The sequence below is a fragment of the Cryptomeria japonica genome, chromosome 10 (genome assembly GCF_030272615.1).
Source record: "Cryptomeria japonica chromosome 10, Sugi_1.0, whole genome shotgun sequence".
NCBI lineage: Eukaryota > Viridiplantae > Streptophyta > Pinopsida > Cupressales > Cupressaceae > Cryptomeria > Cryptomeria japonica.
In genome coordinates this window covers 771,301,582-771,307,348 of record NC_081414.1, presented here as the reverse complement: position 1 = coordinate 771,307,348, position 5,767 = coordinate 771,301,582, and the positions used below count along the sequence as shown (strand labels likewise).

Below are 5,767 nucleotides of genomic sequence, written 5' to 3'. Positions count from 1 at the left end.
AAGGATTCCTAATACAACAACATAATTGAAGATAATAGATAATTGACAAAAATATTTATCGATTGTTTCTATGTATAATGCTTATGAATTAATGCTACACTAATAATTAATGATGGGATTGATAGTGGATAAAATCATTATCTTAAATTTTTTTCCATCAAAGATTGATATTACTAGTGTATGTGGACTTTATTCTTAGTGAGGTGACATCCCTTCATTGTAGTGGAAAACTTCTCGTCCTCTATTCCCTATGAAAACATCACTCCTATCCCGAACAAAAAGTCAAGGGAAGAATGGTAGGAATGATTGGGCACTACTCATAACACTGTTATACTTGTAAATGGATTTGGAAGGCATATGCACTTAGAGTATTAACTTTAAATTAAGTTCCTTCCATCCATCTGCAAACACCACAACAATGTTTCGTTACAAAGGACAAACTTATGTTAGTTTATATTGTTAGGTAAAACATACCTCCTCCATGTTAGGTCCCGGAGACAACTGAGAGGGAGGTGGGGGGGAGGTGAATCAGTTGTCTAATAAATTCAAGCCAAAAACCAATTAACCAACTTAATGCTTAATACCGGTAAACTAGTTAAGTATGCCAGTATACAGTGTTAACAATAAATTGCTATACCGGTAAAGATTAATGCATGAAACACAAACATAAAGTCATCCACAACACATAACACCAATATTTGTACATGGAAACCCTATAAGGGGAAAAACCATGGTGGGAAACCTTACCCACAATCAGATGATACTACTGTAGATAGTAAGTGTACGTAAATGGGGTCTGCACATGCAGAAAGGCTAACAGCCTAGAGCTCACTGCTCAATCACAAAATGGGAGTCTCACTAACTACAGTTGGGTGGTTAAATCCAATAAAAATGTATTGTACAAAATAGCATCTTCATATGCTGGATTCAGTACCCGTGTAATGCTAATATGCTTATACAAAAACCTAGCTTCACCTTCAAATGATGTCTTCATGTATACCTCTGCTTGATCTCACATATACTTTCACTCAATTCTTTTTCACATTCCACATTTGATCTTACAAATAAGATCTTACATTTATACCATAACCTAAGACCAATTTTAGTAGGTCGGCTCTACAAGATATTACAATAAAATCATTTTACATACAATATAATGTCTGATGCAATAACCGATTAAACATGTCGACTTGATGCATTTACATCAATAATAAATCATCTCCATAGCGTGCCATGCTGATCTGGAAAAGATAAACCTGTCGGTGTAACCCTAGATAACCTGGACCTATTTGCCGGTAAAAGTAAATATGCAAATATGAATATACCAATGATTAATTCTTCAAAAAAAAGTATCCACACGATGTCTTCGACATTACCAAGTGTCTTCCATATCATTCTAGATACCAGTGAACATTATATCCTACCGATGAACCATATATCAGTAACTATGCAATAGTTACTTGCTTGCCAGTGAATGTTGCTGGATCTCAAAGTGCTAGTTTTCAGTAGGTGTTGACATCAATGACAAAACCATACCAAAATACCAACACTCCATATCTAAGAATCCATAAATCAGGACCTTGCAAATGCCATGAATGGATCACAATTTTTTTGGTGGTGAGAATACTTTAAAGAATGACATACATGCATCATTTCCTTTCAATGAGCATACATTATACATTTAAATTATATTACAAAAGTGCTCAAATAGTTGGAATATTGGAAAATCAAATATAATTAGATCAATTCAACAAAATAATATTATTCTTTATATTTTAAATATGGATATTGTGAATACATAAGAAGCATTGGATATGATTGTTGAGTTACATCTCATATGGACCAACTAGGACTCAAATCGAGGAATTTCCATTTGATGTTGGAGTGCTCCAACAACTGAGGTAGTGATCACTCTTTGGTCTATCCATTAGCAGTCGAGGTACGACTTACTTCCAACACCCCCCTTAAGAAAAACTATAGGTGCTTGGGGCTCCTATCTAGGCTTTGATACCACATGTTGAGCTACAACTTATGTGGATTAACTAGGACTAGACCCTACGACCTTCCATTTGTTGTTGGACTTCTCTACTAATTGTGTTGCTAGCCCATCTTTAGCAAGCCTATTATCAATCTAATTGTGTCTTATGCCCAACAAAGTTTATGTTATGCTTTCAAAATTTATTGTAAATGAACTTCAATTTTCACAACTTAGTACTGTCATATGTTCTAAAAACTAAACTTGAATTTATATTATTAACAATGATTTAGAGCGAACTCACACTTATTACAAATTATAATATAACTATGTTGTGTTGTATATATACAGACTTAATAATATACTTTTAAGTCACAAATTAAAAGAAAATAAAATATAAAAAATTCAAATTCAACTTTTAATAAAAATACTTTTATTTACCTATTGTAACAACTGAAGCTGAATCATTGGTAATGAATAGCAACTGAAATTTAAAAAAAAAAAATCAGCTTTCCCATAATATTTCTATTCAATTGAAAATACGTAAGTGTTTTCAACACTACAAAAACACACTTCAGCCTTTCTGCCTTGGATAGGGATAGTAGCTACCATGTAGCCCCTGTTATTGTAATGGATGATTGACGACTGACCATGGAATTGATAGCCATTATTTTGGAAAAAGTGGCGAGCCAGGTAGAGAGATTAGTGGTGCATGTGAGTATAATTCTTGGTCAGGCCACACCCCATACCTCTAGTGGGTAACTCTCCTACATTATCTATTCCCTCTGCAAACATCACTCCCATGCCCATGAAGAAGTGGGCCTCCAAATGGCAGTGGAAGGGCCATACTCCTGGACTATCGGCTCTAAACCGAATGGCCGTCCATCCGTATGGAAACAGTGCCACTGTGTTACGGAGTGGAGGGTTGGCCATGTTATACTTTGGAGGGTCGTTTACGGGGTGAAACACGCCATCTCCATATCCCAGAATCCAGAAATCATGACCGTGCATATGCCATGGATGTATCTCTGAACTGTTGATGGTGGGAGTCAGAGTATTCGCATTCTGAAGAATCACATCGACAACAGAGTTCAATTTGAAGACGTACACGCCGCTCCCATTGACGGCATTGAGATTTGGCGGAGGAATGGTGATGTTGTAGTCACGAGGAGTGTAAAAGTCCGGAGGAGGGGTGGTATCATAGGCGTTCATGATATTGTATTTCATGGCAGCTAAGTAGGGAGTTGGAGGCACGAGCGAAATGTTGTTGATCGCCCACTTTGTGTATCCATTGATCTTGTTTTGCGTGTTGAGAAGGATCAACTGCCTATCGGACTGTAGTGGGGGAAGCTCTTCGTGGTTTTTGAGAGCCACAAATTTCTTAGCCAGAGCTTTGCTGTAGGCGTAGTCATTACACTAGGGGCTCGTGGGAGATGGTGCGTTGGGGACTTTGGTTGGGGGATTTGAAAGATAGTTCAGTACGGCCAGCCCAGTGGGCGTCTTGGGGTCTCTGCCTCTCACGTTCACACCCACCCAGTAGTTTTCAGAAGGGTCCTGGTTTGCAGTGATGAGAACAGAATACGTTTCACCGGAGTAAACATCCAGGTTGTCTACTTCCACTGGTTCTACGTAATGTCCATCTGCCTCGACAACCGTCATGTTGTGTCCCTGTACAAAATCAAATGTGAGAAACATGGGAAAGGCTTAAAAATACCCATTTACGGCACGTAAACAAGTTGAACATTCACTGATAAATAAAGCTTATTGGGACTAACCTGAATCACAAAGTTGAGGGCTGCAAGAGATGCCACACTTGCAATACGGAGACGATATGTCTTCCCAGGTTGCACCGGCAAGACGAGAGGCGAGCATTGTGTGTTTTTAGCATTGCAGTACTTGTTAGTTGCTGAGCAGTCATATTGTCCCGTGCCATTTATCAGCAATGACTGGTAAAAAACAGCACAAAACAAAAAAGAGATTTGTGAGATTTAAATGAATTTTAAACCCCAGCTTAACCGTCGTGGATGGTTTGAGTGTTTACCATTTTAAAATAATAACATACACATTGCAATTTGCAATACATTTTATTAAACTCATCTTAATTTATTCTTGGTGAGTTATAAGGTCTTTGTTGGAAGTAATCTCGACTACCCCAATAACTTGTCATGTCTCACATCCTCCGTATGATCGTCCAGATCTGCAGTTAATTTGCAACATTAAATGAAAGCACTCAAAGCAGATTTTCCTTGGATTTGAATGGATTCTCTGTCACTGCATCACCCTGCTCTCTGTCATATCAGCAAACTTACATTATCTTCTACAGCCTGCCTAATGTCCCATCCTCAGATTCATTCAGATTGTGGTTGCTAAATAAATAATATTTTACGTATGTATTTGTCTTGGTCTTTAGTCTTCTATATATCGTATGATGTGTATTTGTTCTGCACTCTCAGAGCAAAGTCTGTTAGAAGATATCAGTCTGAAATAAGTATGAATGTAATGGTGCTTAATGTATGAGTTGCAACTCAGTAAATCAATGTAATGTTTTCTTTTGATTAATATAAACTCCTTTGTTTTCATTTTTGCTTTCCTCCCCTGTTTCCATCAGTCTTATATCATTAGCGTTTAGATATACCTGAGGCTCCCCGACCCATACTAATGGATTGGAAGAGAGGCCCACCGCCTGTTCGTATGTGCTCTTGTGCCACCAGTCGCTTAAAATGATGCTCAGCTCATCATCGTAGGTGAAGGGTTCTTTTCCCGCCGCATCCACTATCAGCAATCCATATAACCCCGCTGTCCGCTGTAGACCATAATGACCGTGATAGAAGTACGTCCCCGGCTGCATTTGATATATTCATCAGCAATATTATTTGAGAGAAGAGAAATATACATTTCGTACTGAAAGAAACTCCAACTTACTCTGTCCACAATGAAGTTATAGACCTAGGTATCGCCTGAATAGATTGCGCATTGCGACATGGAATCCGTTCCGTCGTCCCAGGGAGTACCGTTCTGGAATGCAAAACGCCAAGATAGAGTTATTTCCCCAAAACAAAAGGTAAATAACAAACACTACACGCAATATATTCTATGGACAGCAACCCACTGTATATAAGTAGAAGCGTTTGATGCGTGGCATTTAAAACTGAGCGGAAACGAAAAGTAAAAGAGATCATTTACCTGGCGGATGCCATGCCAGTGCACAACAACGTTTTCAGTGGGCATCAAGTTTTCTAACTCCACAGTAATGTTGTCCCCTTCTCTGGCTCTGATGGTTGGCCCCGGGTATTGTTCATTTATAGAGATGATATTCACCTGCACGCAATCTGGAGCCCATGTCTGGTAATTTACTTTCCATGTGTAATTATGCTCCTTCGCTTCAGCTGCAAAAGATAACAACAATAAGAAGAACAGCACACAGCAAGCACTTGGCTCATAAGCTCTGCCAGCCATTGCAAACAGCCTTAGATGAATTCTAAGACCAAAACGTAAATCGATATGCTTTGTCTCCGCGGGTACCCCCCATTTTATAGTCATTCTAGCAGTGGGAATACCAAGTGGCAGAGCCATTCAATAAAATAAACGTGAATCCCCTTTTCTCCATTGTTCTATTTAATGGGACCTACAATCCGCAATTTGAGTGTTATCTCTCATCTATTTCAAAACTCAGAAAAAATGGAGCTAGGAAAACTCAATTCCTTTTTTCACATATGGGAAACAAAAATAATAAAGAAAATGCCTAGCCCTAATCATCCTTGGTGTCACTTCTTTCCCCTTGCTGATGCAGCA

General features: G+C 38.5%; 1 pseudogene; it reads right to left on the bottom strand.

The window, feature by feature from the left end:
• Nucleotides 1-2,677: 2,677 nt before the first annotated feature.
• Nucleotides 2,678-5,548, bottom strand: LOC131027001 (L-ascorbate oxidase-like; annotated as a pseudogene).
• Between the last annotated feature and the right edge of the window lie 219 nt (nucleotides 5,549-5,767).